The sequence below is a fragment of the Rhincodon typus genome, chromosome 33 (genome assembly GCF_021869965.1).
Source record: "Rhincodon typus isolate 14 chromosome 33, sRhiTyp1.1, whole genome shotgun sequence".
Classification (NCBI taxonomy): domain Eukaryota; kingdom Metazoa; phylum Chordata; class Chondrichthyes; order Orectolobiformes; family Rhincodontidae; genus Rhincodon; species Rhincodon typus.
The window spans coordinates 27,122,037-27,137,446 of record NC_063364.1 but is presented as its reverse complement, the minus strand read 5'-3'; positions in this window follow the sequence as shown (position 1 = coordinate 27,137,446).

Below are 15,410 nucleotides of genomic sequence, written 5' to 3'. Positions count from 1 at the left end.
CTTGATTGGCATTCCATCCACTGCTTTCAATGTTCACTCCCCTCACCACTCATGCACAGTATCAGCAGGTTGTACCATCTGCAAGATGCACCGCAACAACTCACCGAGGCTCCTTCGACAGCACCTTCCAAACATGTGACCTGTACCCCCTAGAAGGGAATGTGCAGCAGATGTATTGGAGCAGCACCACTTTTAAGTTCTCCTCCAAACCCTACAGCATCCTGATTTGGAAATGTATTGCTGTTCTTTTCCAGAATCCTGGAACTCCCTTCCTAACAGCACTTTGGGTGTCGCTACACCTTTAAAGACGGCAGCCGTTCAAGAAGGTAGCTTACCATTACCTTTTGGAGGGCAACTGGGGATGGGCAATAAATGCAGGTCCAGCCAGTGACTCGCAGAACCCATGAGTAAATTCTTAATTCCTTTAGTGTAAGGCAGAAATAGATATTTCTTTTTTTTTCCACCTTTACAAATAGAGTTTATTTTTTTTTTCACCACTAGGAAAACACCCATATGGCCAATTGAATATTTGCAAGCAAAGCCTATTAAGGGAAATGCTAACCTCAAAAAGTGAGCTGTGTGTGTGTCCAAATCAAAATGGAGTTTGCGGGGTGTGGGGAAAACAAAGCTCTTATCCCCTGCATGCCCACCTCTCTCTGAAGGCATCAAGAGCATTGATGGACACTATGCTCCCTCTCCATTGACACCCAGGCTCATGCATAACCACCTATTCTTTCTTGGGATGTAGGTGTCATTGCTAAGGCGAGCATTTGTTGCCTATCCCATTTCAGAGTGAACCACATTGCTATATGCCTAAAGTCACATGTAGGCCAGACCAGGTAAGGATTTCCTTCCCTAAAGGATGCAAGTAAACTAGGTTTTTTTTATATAAACCAGTGGGTTTTCAGTTTTATGGTCACTATTACTAAAGCTAGCTTTCAATTCCAGAAATTGATATCAAGGCATTAGTGTGGGGCAGCGCGCTCCTTACACTGTTTTCACCTGGCAGCAAGTCTTGAGGTGTTTGATGCCTTCCCCGATGCTCCTCATCAGTTTGGATGGTCTTGGGCCAGTGATTCCCAGGTGTCTTTGGGAATGCTGCACTTTGCCAGTGAGGCCTTCAGGGTATCTCTGAAGTGTCTCCACTGCTATCATGACCCTCACATGAATTTTTGTGTTTATATTTTTTTTTTCCTGATTCTACTGGGTCATTTGAGCCAAATAAATTTGGGCTGATTGACAGCATTCACCATTTTCCAAATGTGGATTGTGTCCGAAGAGATGGTTTTTGAGAAGTACTTAACAAGAAGGAAAATAAGTCTTTTTTTAAAATATGGTACACGTGACAAAGCATTCTATGACAGGTCGTGTATAATGCCAGTTGTCCTCTAAACAAAGGAGTGATCAACTTGTGCTCGGTAAAATGCCACAGGCAGCAGCTGACTGATCTGATGATTTGTTTTCCGTCTTTCTTGAGGGAAGAATGTTGGCTCAGAAACTAGACTGAGAGCTGGTGCTGGCGGCATGGGGAGAGGCTGCAACATGTCTTGCAAACTTCAAGGCAGTTTGGACACTCCAGCATTAGGTTTGGCAAATGTTTATACTTTGACGAATTAGACAAAGCCACCAATCTTGGAGCAGCTTCCAAATATGAACCTGTTTACCTAAACAAATGGTGATATCAAGAAGTTCAGTGTTAATACCTTGACATGGATAGGAAGATAATTGGTCTAATGCATTCTGAACATTGAAAGATTCTTTCAGTTCTGTAATTCAGATTAAGGTAGAAAGAGAAACCTGGGTCTGGAGGTGAAATAGGCTGATGTCATCATGGGGTGGGGGGATTGTTGATGGCCTTTGATTGGTCATGGTTGTACTATCAAAATGTTCAACATTTAAAATGTTCTGGCAGATGTTGATTGGTGTGCAGTTGATTTCTTTTTGATATCTGTAAAGAACCTGGGTGCCAACACGCTGTTGGTCTGGTGACAGCATTGTCAGCAGTGTGATAAATGGCTTCATTCCTCTGTGAAGAGTACACAAAAGCTCCTTTTGTCATGCTCGAGTGGCACTGGGCTCCAATGTGCAGGTCTTGTGTGGGTGCTGGCAACGCCAAAGTAAACTCAATAGACTCACTCAGTAAGGCTGAAGAAAGGCCTTTTCTTTCCACACTCCCCCACCCCACACGGCAAAGCTTTCATATAGTCTGTCTCAGATAAGCGATATTGGCTTGACTCAACAAACTACCAACACTAAATATTAGTATTGAAATCAGTCCCAGTGTTTGCAGTTTCCACAAGTGTTTTCGGTGCAGTTTAAATCCAGTTAAGTAGTGCCTGTTCAGCAGTTGAATATTCCATTAATTGTTTGCAATATTTGTACTTTATGCTTGCCAACTTTCACTATCAAGGTATCTTTTAATGCAGTGTGGTTTCTGAGTTGCTACCAGAACCCATGGTGCATGATAATGAGTATCTTCTATGTTTTTCAACAATATCTATTGAACTCAGTAATGCAGTTGGAGGTTTGTGTGATGTAGCAATTTGTATGTGGAAAACCACAAGAGTGCACTTTCTTATTTGTGTTTGGGCTTGGGACTCCCTACCTTTTTAGCATTGGGCTACTTTCGACCCTCATTTGTATTTGGGTAGTTTTTGGAAAACAGCCAAGTCAAGGGTTGCTGGAAAAAAAAGTGTTTTTTTTTACCTCCAGAGTTGATTCCAGGTTTTTTTTCCCCCTGGCTGAGCTCCCATTCTCCACCTCCCATAGATTTCAACTCATCCAAAACCCGGCTGCCCTCATGCTCACCGATGCCAAGATTTTCACATGCACAGGAACGTAAACAGAATTAATTTGGCTGTTTCAGCTTTTCATTTGGTTTATGATTGGCTTCCTGTTCCCCAGCAGCTTAAATGCGAAATTTTCACCCTTGTGTTCAAAACATTAGCCTCGCACTTTGTAGCTCTGCAAGCTGTTGCTGCCTTCCAAGTACTCCATTTCCATTTCTCCCTCATGTCTGATCTTTTGTGTATCCTCCTTTCCCTTTACTGCTCTGCTGTGCTTTCAACCCTTTAGGCCCCTGAGCACCACAATTCCTCCCAAAACCTCTCCAGCCTGTCCTCCTCTTAACACCAAGCCAACAAGAATGATATCAATTATGTCCTTGGCTGTGAACCATGCACGATTCTACTTTCACATAGTGAGGTTGTTGAACATCCCTTTTAAGTTGAGCCGGGAGCTCTGGTAATTCTACCCCTGAGGCCCTTCAGGAATTCTGGAATTTTTTTTTCTTTATTCATTCACGGGATGAGGGCGTCGCTGGCCAGGGCAGCATTTATTACCCATCCCTAATTGCCCAGAGAGTGGTTCGGAGTCAACCACATTGCTGTGGGTCTGGAGTCACATGTAGGCCAGACCAAGTAAAGCTGTCAGTTTCCTTCCCTAAAGGATATTAGTGAACCAGATGGGTTTTTCCCAACAATCAACAATGGATTCACAGTCATTGTTGGACTCTTAATTCTAGATATTTATTGGATTCAAATTCCCCCATCTGCCATGGCGGGATTCGAACCCAGGGATGGTGGACCGGGCCCCAATCCATGACCAGTGCTGCAGACTGCAATGAGCCAATACGCTGATTGACCATGTGGGCAAACAGTAACCTATTGTAAATGCCTTGGATCAAGTGGAAGACAAAAGCACAGCTCAGCACTCCTGTTCAAATTGAAACACCTTTTTTACTAAAATGACTGGTAGCCAAGTGTACCAAGCAATTAGGTACAATTTATTTGTGAAGATCTGCAGTGCAATCAATGGGGCAAATCTGTGTAAAAGCAATGGAGCCATATAGCACAGAAACAGCCCCTCCGTCCATTCCATGTTTATATACTTTACAGTCAGTTGGTCACTGCTAATCCTGTACTGTCTCCGATTTCTGTCCTTCATTTTCCAAGGCAGCCTTAAATGGGTTTGGAGAGCAGAGTAGAATTTAACTGGAGGTGAGAGAGGAGGCAGGAGAAGAAAATTGTTGCTTTTTTGCAATCTAAGCTGCTCATGCTCTCCCTGCATAGTTGGATTGTGGTGCAATTGCTGTCATGATGGAAGCACACTCATTGGCTTGCAGTAGCTCAATGCATTCAGAAAGGCTACTTACTGAGAGAGGTTCAGGTCCCAGCCAATGATTTGTTGTGTGTAGCCTGGTAAGCTTATCTCCATACGTTTGGGGCATGGGTTCTTCGTCGCAGTAATGCAAAGCGGTTTCTGTTGTAAATCTAAAGTGGAGCTAGGGGACATGGGTGATGTGCTTTAGGCAAACGTTTTTGGGAGGTACAGCAATGACAGTTGCTGCTTTGCAATGGCAAAATATAGAATCGCAAAGTCCTTTGTAACACAAGAGGAGGCCATTATGCCCCATTGAGTCCACTTGATTCTCCTCAGCAGTTAAGTCGGTTCTATTCCCCCCGCCCCACATCCGCTCAATTCCCGTAGCTCTGCAAATTTACTTCCTTCAATTACCCATCCAATTTCCTTTCGAAATCACTGATTGTTTCCACATCCTCCATGGTTGTGGGCAGCTGGTTCCATGACATTACCACCTGCTATGTTTTGGTTTTTAAAAAGCCTTTCCTGACAGTCTCATCCAAAACTTCAATTCTGTGTCCTCTCCTACTTGCACTATCCGCTAGTGGGAACAGGTTTTCCTTGTCTACCTTTTATCCAACCAATCATAATTTGGTGCACTTCTCTCTGTTGCCCAGAATTATTCTACTTGCAGATCACATTCCAAGCCTTCTGATTACAGCGAGGGTTGAATAAATCACTTTTGGTTCTGGCATATGTACTTCTCCAGGCAGATGGATCGAGACGCACATTCTTTGGTTCTATCCCATTTCTCCATTAAAAACAAAAGTACCTAACAAACACTGACTGTATCGATGAATGTTAAGTAAAGGGAAGACTGAGAAAAATTGGCTTGGAATGGGAGAGAAGCTGCACACAAGGATTAAGTGCATGCCTGTTATGTAAACCATGTATCTGTCTATGGCTTTGCTTGAAACTGGGAATTGAACCATGGGCGGCATAGGTTGAAGAACAGAGAAATCTGCATCTCTAGTATGCAGCTGTTTAAAATTGTCAACTATTGACTGTTAATAGAAGTCTTGACAGGACTGATGGGCAACTTGTGCATCGTGGTAGGGAGCGAAATCTGATACAGCTGTGCAAAATTAACTTTTGTTTTTAGTTTTTACAGAGACTCTTGGGTAATAGTAAAAGTGGACCCCCTACAAATCAAAGTTAGATGTTAAGCATGAAAGGGAAAAATAATTTCTGATATGAAGAGGCATGATATGTATTTGAAAGGAAATCTGCCCAGGCTCCCACCAAGTACTCTTCATCCATCATCCACGTGCTGTCTTATCATCCGACAGTGCTGCAGCTTTGTAATTCTCATCCTTGTTCTCAAATCTTTCCATCATTCCTCTCCTCCCTATCTCTGAAAATACTGTAATTTTTGAAGCCTCTGAGATCGCTGCAGTTCTCCAATTCTGGCCTCTCGCTCATCCCAGAGATTTATTGCTTCACCACTGACTGTCTTGCTTTCAGCTGCCAAGGCACTAAGCTCTGGAATTCCCTCCTGAAATCTCTGTGCTTTTGCTTTTTTCTCTCTCATTTTCTTTGTGATGTTTCTTAAAACTTGCCTCTTTTTTTAAAATAAGCTGCTGCTCGCCTTTCTGAATAATTTCCACGTGGCATAGGTCAGGTTTTGGTTGCCAACATGTCTTTGAAGCACTATGGTGTGATTTACTGAAGGTGCTATGCAAATGCAAGAGGCATCAGACCGGATGGAATCCCCACCAGATGTTGACTGGGTGCACCACCAAGGCACTAACGGCTTGTTACAATTGCCGAAAGAAAATTTGCTGCTTTTTGGAGTACAAAGTGTGCGTACACATTCAGCCAAATTTGCCAATTGCTCGTTGTCATTTCCAAAATTTTCAAGTACCATAACCACCAAATTGCAGGACTTTACTGTATTTAAATGAAGTACAATCTTATGTAACTGAAGTAAACAACTCCTGCCCCAAATGTCCGGCAAATAAAAAATTTACTAACTTGCATACAGCAAACCAATGGCTGGGACTTCAAACGCCCTTGTTATGTTTGCCAGAGTTAGATCCAATGAACAAAACTCAATGGTGTAGTTCAGCACAGGAGAGTTGGATTGGCTAAATTGTTTTGGCAGAAAACTAGCATGGACTTGATGGGCCCAGTGTCCTCCACCTAAGCTATAACCATCCCAAGGTTTTAGAAGCTCTGATCCTGATTGGAATGTGAGCCTTAAAACTGTGGCAAAATAGGACAGAGTCGGAAAGAACTCGGACTCTAGGGAAATGTAATTGGCAGAGTCTGTAGGGAAATCCAACCAGCAGTGTCCTGCTCCTGACCAAACGCCTAGAACATGGTCTTATCATAACTCCCACCATGTTCCATCAGAGACAAGCGTAAACCCTCGTTGCAACGTTCTCGCTCCAAACCCTGACACCTGGTCAACTATATCAACATCCGAGTGAGGGACAGTAATGACATGCATGTGACATGTGCACCATGTTGGGAGCCAGGGACTGCTCACGATCCACCACTGAATTCCCTCTGTTAACCACATCAAAGCTGCCCAAAGCAGTGGGGACAACAGAAACAATACCATAGGAAACACTGAGGCACTCCAAGACTGTAACGAGAGACCTCTATTCAGCCAGCACCTCATTGCCATCCCAATAAGTTCAGAGATGCATTGCATCCACAGTGCCTGGGTGTGCCCTTGAAGCCTCTGTGATCAATGATTGCAATGAGATGCTCTGTCACTCGACTAGGAATCACCAAGAATTGGCTTCAGTGAGAGTGACCAGGAGATCCGGGGCATTTCTGAATCAGTAACAGCAACTCAACGTGAGAACCAGAAAGTAGCTCCACAGGCAACTGAAGGCTGAGCTCCTCTCAACTGGTAGAGGATGGATAAACTGCAGCAGGTCCGGCAGTTCACCAATGACCACAAGGTGTGTGGTTTCTCTTAGCGCAGTCAAGATTTCCTACTGTCTATGTACCCAAGGCCCTACTCCATTTCTGGCCAAGAATGAAGTGGTGCTCACCATGGACCGAGAAGTACTAGCTGCTTGTTGGAAGGAGCACTTTAAAGATCCCCTTAACAGAGATTTGTCATCAATGCAAGTGTTCTTGACTCCATTCTGCAGCATGTTACCCACTGGCATCTCCCCTCCATCCCACCCTGGCGTGAAGTAGAAAAAGCTCAGTAACTACGAGGCATCAGACCAGATGGAATCCCCACCAAGACACTGAACTATGACAGAGAAGAGCTACTAGCACAAACGCATGAACTTGTTTCCCTTATCTGGAAGGAGCAGTGCATGCCAGAAGATGATGGAGATGCCATTATCATGTCAGCCTTAAGGATGGGTGACAAGTCCGACTGGTAACTACAGAGAAATCTCCCTGCTGTCAGCCACAGAGAAATTCCTATCATGAGAATCCGCAATTGCCTTCTCCCAGTGGCTTTTTACAAAGTCAGAATGCAGACTCCATCCTCTAAGGGGCACAGCAAACTCTGGACTTCAACTACAACAGAAATGCAGGGACCAGCACCAACCCTTGGACTTGCCCTTCTTTGACCTACAAAGGCCTTGTCAGGGATTATGCAGCACCCTGCATTTCACCTGCTCCCAGCTGGTTTTCTTCTTCATTTGTCTACACCATGATGACATGCAAACCACAATCCTAAGCAATCAATCCACTACAGACCCAATTAATGTTCCAACCAGGGTCAAGCAAGGCTGTGTCATCACTCAAGCACTGTTACTGATCTTCCTTGCTGCAATGCTCCACTTCCCCCTTAGCAAGCATCCAGCTGCAGCGGAGCTAATCTACAGGACAAATGGGAACCTATTCATCCTGCAGGTCAGTTCCAAGATCACCACATTCTCTGACATTGAACTGCAGTGTGCAGAGAATGCTAGCACACAGGAACAGAGGCAGGCCATTCAGCCCATCAAATCTGCTCTGCTGTTTAATGAGATCATGGTTGATCTGATAATCCTCATCTCCACTTTCCTGCCCTTTCCCCATAATCCTTGATTCCATAACTGATTAACAATCTCTCTCAGCTGTGAATATATTTAATGACCAGCTTCAACAGCTGAAATAAAGAATTCTATAGATTCACTACCGTCTGTGAGAAGAAATTCCTCCTCATCTTTGTTTTAAATGTGTGATATTTTTAGTGAGAGATTATGCCCTCTGGTCTCTCACCCTCCCAGATGGGAAACAGCTCCACTGAATCTACCCTGTCAGACCCGCTAAGAATCTTGTCTGTTTCAATGAAGTCGCTCTCATTGTTTTATATTCCAATGAGAACAGGCCCAACGTACTCACCTTCTTCATAAAGTTCCTTGATACCTGCTCTCAGCCTAGTGAACCTTTTCTGGACTTCCTCCAATGCCAGCATAAGTGTCTGTTCACACTCTGCTCCAAACCATCCTCAGTCCCTTCACTGAATTGTACAAGAGCATAGGTGTTACACTCAACATTGATAACGAAGATTCCCTACCGATCTTTCCTTGTCCCACTGCACAGTCAACCTCTGTTTATCAGAAATGCAGGGTTACAGGGATAGAATTGGGGGATGTGGGGGTGGTTGATGTGGACTTGACGGGCTGAATAGCCTGCTTCCACACTGTAGGAACTGTATAATCTATGAGAAAACATAGAGACCTTGACCAACGCGAACCGCTTTCCATACTTCAGGAGCTTACCACTGATTTAAGGCCGACAAAGACAAGTTTTGACACTGCCTTCAGTTTGGCATTGCAGCCTTCAGTCACCGAAGGAAAAGTGTACTCAGACCAGTACCTCACACCCAGCTTCAAGTCATAGAGTCGTACACCACGGAAACAGACCTGTTAGTCCAATGCGTGCACGCCAACCAGACATCCCAATCTGACATAGTCACATTTTCCAACATTTGGCCCATATCCCTCTAAACCTTTCTTATTCATATATCCATCCAGGAGCCTTTTAAACGTTGTAATCACACCTGCTTCTATCACTTCCTCTGGCAGTTCGTTCCATACACGCCCCACCCTCTGCATGAAAAAGTTGCCTCTTAGGTCCCTTTTTATATCTTTATATCTTTTCCTTCTCACCTTAAACTTAGTTTTGCTCTCTTCACCACCCCCCACCCTAGGAAAAAAAACCTTGGTTGTTCACTCGATTCACACTCCTCATGATTTTATAAATGTCTATAAGGCCACCCCTTGACCTGTGATGCTCCAGGGGTAAAAAAGCTCCAGCCTTTGCAGCCTTTCCCTATAGCTTCTAGAGAGGGGTAATGATACCTACCATTGTCTGTGGTTTAGAGATGGAGACTATGTACAGCAGGCACTTCAAAACCCGGGAGACCTACCTCCTGCTTTGCCTCCAGGAGATCCCGCACATCCTTTGACAGGATTGGTGTTCACAGCATCCCCAGCATCGAAGCATTGACCATGTTCGGTCAGCTCCCCAGAGCGGGTCACACTGTTCCTCATCCCTGACACAGAACTCCCGAAACAACCGCTCCAATCGGAGCTTGGGCACGACGCACAAGCCCTCTGTGTGCAGAGGAAACTCTTCATGGTGCTGCCCCACCCCCAAAACTGCCTCAAAAGTATAATAACCCCATCGACAGCTGGGGCACCATCACACAGGACTACCCAAAGCAGTGGGAACGGACAGGGAAGTGTACGGTAACCTGGCCGTCCCGCTCTCCCGACAACCATCTGTCCCATCTGTGATAGACAAAGACCCCCGCACAAGGAGCTTTGGACTTTTCAATCGGCTACGGACTCTTTTTTTTTTTAGTGAGGATTAAGGCACGAGGCATTGCCGAAGAGAGACACTTCTGATTTTCGCCAGAAGAGCACAAAAGTGAAGGAGGTCATCTGGAAAAATACCTCTGGTCCCAATTGTTGCTGTGTTCAGTGGATTCTGCAATCCATTACCTTTATTGAACAAAATGATCAAAGTGTAGTTCAACAAAGACCTGCAATTGGTGTGATGTTCCATGAATTCACTTGTTCTGAACGTGTCATATCAGATTCGAAATGTTAACTCTTTTTCTCTCTCTCCTCTCCTCCCTCTCTCTCCAAGGATGCTTCCCGACCTGCTGAATATCTCCAGCATTTGCTGTGTTTTATTTCTGCTATTTGATGGATTGGGTCACCTTTGATTTCTTCCCATGTGACAATCAGGTTCGGAAGTGCGATGACTCTTGTTAATAGGAATAGATAGGTAAAGAAAAGCATTTTACTCCATTCTTGGGGGCATTGAAAGTTATAATGTACGCCACCTTGTATTCCAGTTACATTGACAAATTGTATACTCCGGGAAAAGATGCTGAAGCAAAATCTACAGCCCCCAACCCTGCCACTGACCTTACCCCTTTTATTTCTACAGAAGCTGCTAGTGATTGCAGTTGAATTGAAGAGAGTACAGAAGAAAGGATTTGTTTTACATATGCAGTGGGGATGGGCGGTGGAGGGGGGTATTAAAACCGCTGACTCTGTAGGAAGTTTGCCTTGTTTGTATTGGATGCAGGCAGTGCTGAGAGTAGAGGAGCCTGTAGCAGCAACACATTATGTCTTTACCCCCTGCCAGAATTGTGCTGGAGTACTCGACTGAATTTGGATTGGAATATCATGTAATGCTGATTTTTCTTTTTTTATAAAACTGCATTTCACAGTAAGCAAAGGGTAAGTTTTATTTAAACAGAAAGGGGATCTTGCATTTCACAGTGAAAACCCAAGGTAGAACAGTATTGATGTGGATAGATATTAAGTTATTTGCTCACAAATTAAATTCGCTCTCGCTCTCTCTCTCGCTCTCTCTCTTCCCCCTCCTCCATCCCTCTCAATGCAACATTCTATGCAACATTCCCCATTCTGTTGAGTTGTGTAGGAGGACACAGATTGGCCTCCGCACTCCATGTGTGAAGTCACACAATGAGCCTAAAGAGCTTTTTTGTTAGTCCAGGGCTAAGGGTCCCAGGACTGTTGGTTTCAAGGTCAGAATACTTGCTATTGTAATAGTCAAGAATAAAGCAAGTGGAATAGTCTCACCGCTCCAGGGAGGTAGTCCTTGTGATACAGAGCTTCATGAATCTGCTTGAGAAAAACTTGCACATTGTCTCTTGTCAGTGACAACTTGTGAAAGTGTTCACAAATTTCAGAAAATTGTTAGAACTCCTAAGAGTTTGGGTCAACAATGTCAGACACTTGTAATCCTCTTTATTTCTTTTAGCCGTTAAGAAACTGTCAACTCCCACGATGGTGAATTGTCCAGAAACATGTCAACTCTTGGCATGTCAGCGTTGAGAAAAGTTGCTTTTATAATGGCTTAAATGACTGAGTTGAATCGACTACTGAAGCCTCCCTAGCCTGACTGAGACTTTTAGCATCAGGAACTGGCAGAATTAGTGACTGCAGTTTAAAAGGAGCTGAAATAATTTAGAATGTTGTGTTAATTCCAAAAACAAAGTACTGGCATTTATGAAGTGCCTCCCACAACCTCAGAATATCTCACAACACTTTTAAAGCCAGTAACATACTTTTGCAGTGTAGCCAACATTCTGAAAAAGGTTGTAAGACCATGAGAAAGAGGAACAGGAGTAGGCACCTCAGATCTGACCTTGGCTGATCCGATATTCCTCGTCTGCTTTCCTGCCCTTTCCCCATAATCCTTGATTTCCCTCCTGATTGAGAATCTGTCTATCTCAGCCTTGCAGTAAGGACCCTGCCCCATAGCTCTCTGTAGCAAGGAGTTGCAAAGACTCTTAACCTTCTTGAGAGAAGAAATTCCTCCTCATCTGTCTTAAATTAGCGCTCCTTAATTCTGAGACTGTTTCAACAAATTCAACACCAGCAGCATAGTGACTGTGGGGTAAATATTATTCATGACATTGGGGTGGGGTCTATTTTTACTGGAATATTCTGTATGCCAGCAAGGGAGCACACAGCACTTTGGTTTAACATCTCACCCGATAGACAATAGTACTAGGAGTGCCTGCATAATGTGTCCCAGCTTCTGGAGGGGGTGTGACTTGAACCCCCCCAACCTCCTGACTCTGGGGTGAGAGTGCTATCCTTTGAGCCATAACTGAATCCACATCATAAGATCTCAAAGTTCTTGTCTTGGTGAGTTCCTTCTGGAATGTGGAGTTTCTTATTGTCAAGTCAATGAGCAAAAAACAATGGGCTGTGCAGATGACGAAGATGGCAAGCTAACCCAAAACTGGAAGCAGAAATTATAAATGAATTAATTTTCACTTCAGCTGATTCTAAAAAGCAGGCAGGATGAAAGATGCAGGCTCACAAATGTTTCCTTTTCACATGCAGCAAAAATAAACGCACAACTTGGAACAAGAATTATTAGTGGCCGACAAATCCTCATTGTCTGGCTTTCAACGGGCATCTGACAAAAATATAATTGTATGGGTATGAATAGTAATCTTAGCACGTGCAAGGCTGTGTGTTGGGCATCTGCTCTAAGTGCACAACAAACAAGCCTATTAATAGCCAATCTTTTAATATCGACTTCCTCCAACCCTATGGCAGCTTCTCATCCTCAGCTGGGGTCCTTTACTGAAACGCCAGTTTCTCGTTGCTGATTGAGGAAATAATCATCGTTCCCTTGTGTCCAAATTATCTTTCGCAGCACTCTGGTAATCCATTTAAATAGAAAAGATGATTTTGGCCTTTGCCACAAGCTTGCACCTGCTGAACACTCCATTTTAATTCTTTCAGAGCAATCCATTAACCTTTAGTTTAAAAGGTTCACTAAATTTTTCGGTTGACTTGCTAGAGATTGAGTTTTTTTTTAAAGAGTGGAACTGTTTAGCACCCGGATTTTAGGCTGCGATTCTTCAGTGGTGTTCCAAGAGAGAAACTGTAGAGTTTCCTTTGTAGACTTATTGTGGAAAGACAGTGTGTCTGTGACACTGACAAGGAAGGTCTTAGATACTGTCTCTGGTCTCCATTGAATCAGTGGTACCATTAACCTTACAGTTTCCCCTATCTTTCTCCCATATTGGAAGAGAGAACGAGTTGGTGAGGAAAAGCAGCTGAGTTATTGAATCTTAATCATTGTCCAGTGATTCCTACTTGGAAAATCTGCTGCGCAGAATGTGGTGTGAAAACACTAATTTCATTTGGCTGTGACTTCTCTCATTGCTAAGGTGGCTGCCAACACACTCTTTGGATTTATATGTTATGGAGAGAAAATATAAGATGAGGTACCGGAGGAATACGGAAATTTGTAGTGTAGAGAGAGGGGCTGATTAGCTCAGTTGGCTGGACAAATAGTTTGTGATGCACAGCAACGCTAACAGTGCAGGTTCAATTCCAATACCTGCACTGGCTAAAGTTATCATGAAGGACTCTCCTTTTCAACCTCTCACCTTGCCTGAGGCATGGTGACCCTCAGGTTAAACCACCACCAGTCATCTCCCTCTGTTAACAGAGTGGGCCTGTGATGACTTTACCTTTTAGAATGAAAGAGGTTTTGTTTTAAACTTTGACATTGCAGCATTCCCTTCGTGTTCCACTGGCTCTAATTTACTCTGGTCCTGTGAAGTTAACAATATTGTCTGCCTAAAAGATCTCCTCAAATTGAATAAGAAATTTTTCTTTGGTATGGGGCCCCTTGAGGCCTTTAATAACCAGCCAGTGACTCATGATGTGGCTTTAAATATTCACTTGTTTATATTAGACAGCTCATAGGAATTTCTCTTTTTATAAAAAGGGCTGAGCTTTTAAAACTTTGGTTTGAGTTTCTCAGGCACAAGAAAGAATCTTGGAGATCCCGTTGTCATCATGAGCAGGCCGCAGCTAAGCAGCTACCGAAAACAGACTCCCACATAAAAGCATTTCTAAAGAAGGGTCTAGGCCCGAAACGTCAGCTTTCCTGCTCCTCTGATGCTGCTTGGCCTGCTGTGTTCATCCAGCTCTACACCTTGTTATCTCACATAAAAGTTGTCTCACTCTCCATATCCCAGATTGAATGCGTGCTGTCTCCCCCTCTGTCTCCGGTTTCTCTTTTAAAGTTATGTTAAGAGAGGGCCTAAAAGTGACTTGTGACTTAGGGACAACTAAAGAACAGTCCTTTTTGATTCAAATTGTCTGACAAGTCAGTTTTTTAGTGCACAATTTTCACTTGGCTCTTACTATGTATTTTAAATTAAGGGATAAATTGAGTATTATTTGTGCTAAAGCAAGCAGCATTGAATTACCAGTAGTAGACTGTAATGAGCGCATTGTTTTACTGGAACACAAAGTTTAAATGCAGTGTCCAACTCTGGGGACTGGAACACATTTTCGTTTGGTTTGTCCAGCATTTATACTAAATGTTTACAGGTTAATTACAGCGTCGTTTGACTGGAGTGAAATGTTGTTTCAATAGAGATCCCTATTTTCCACACAAATTTGTAGCTTGCAAGTGTGTTCCCAAATTTTAGTGCTGGATTAGAGGTTCACAGCTGGATCACATCAATCTGAGCAGAGGGATGTCTGGTGGGAGCTACTCACCTGCTGTTGCATCTGACACCCCTTCCCATCCCTGCAATGCCTAACTCAAGAATTGCCTGGGTCACTTGCCTTTTTGTTTTAGAAGTTCATTCATGGGATATGGGCATGGCTGATTGGGCATCCATTTATTGCTCATCCTTAATTGCACAGAGGACAGTTCAGAATCAACCACATTGCTGTTAGTCTGGAGTCACATGTAGGCCAGAATAGGTAAGGAAGACAGAATTCCTTCCCTGAAGGGCATTAGTGAAGCAAAGAGGATTTTTGTTTTTAGCTGCTGTCAACAGTGCTCGGCAATTAGGTGAGCTCTTTAGGCCAGTTTTTAACTTATTTTTTGTTATTGACTTCACATTTCACCAAGTGCCATAATGGGATTTGAGCCATTTCTCCAGAACATTAGCCTGGGTTTCCAGACCGCTAGTCCGTGACAATACCACTGCCCCCCAGGGTAGGTCCAGAGTCACAAGCCTGTTGGGGATGCTTTCCCAAGAGTAACCACAACTGTCTCCATGGCAGTGCTGAGCACAAGAGCCACTGGCCTCTGATTGGCTGGTGGCTGTTGCTGGGCAGGACTTGTGCCCAAGGGCCTCGATCCCAAGGGAAGTCCTGCTGGTGGCCACTATCTGTGGTTCAGTGGGCCTCCCCAGGTCTGTTGCCAGTCCTCTGCTAGGTCACTTCTCCAAGCTAAAAACCAAAAGAACTGTGGATGCTGTAAATCAGAAACAAAAGCAGGAATTGCTGGAAAAGCTCAGCAAGTCTGGCAGCATCTGTGGAGAGAAA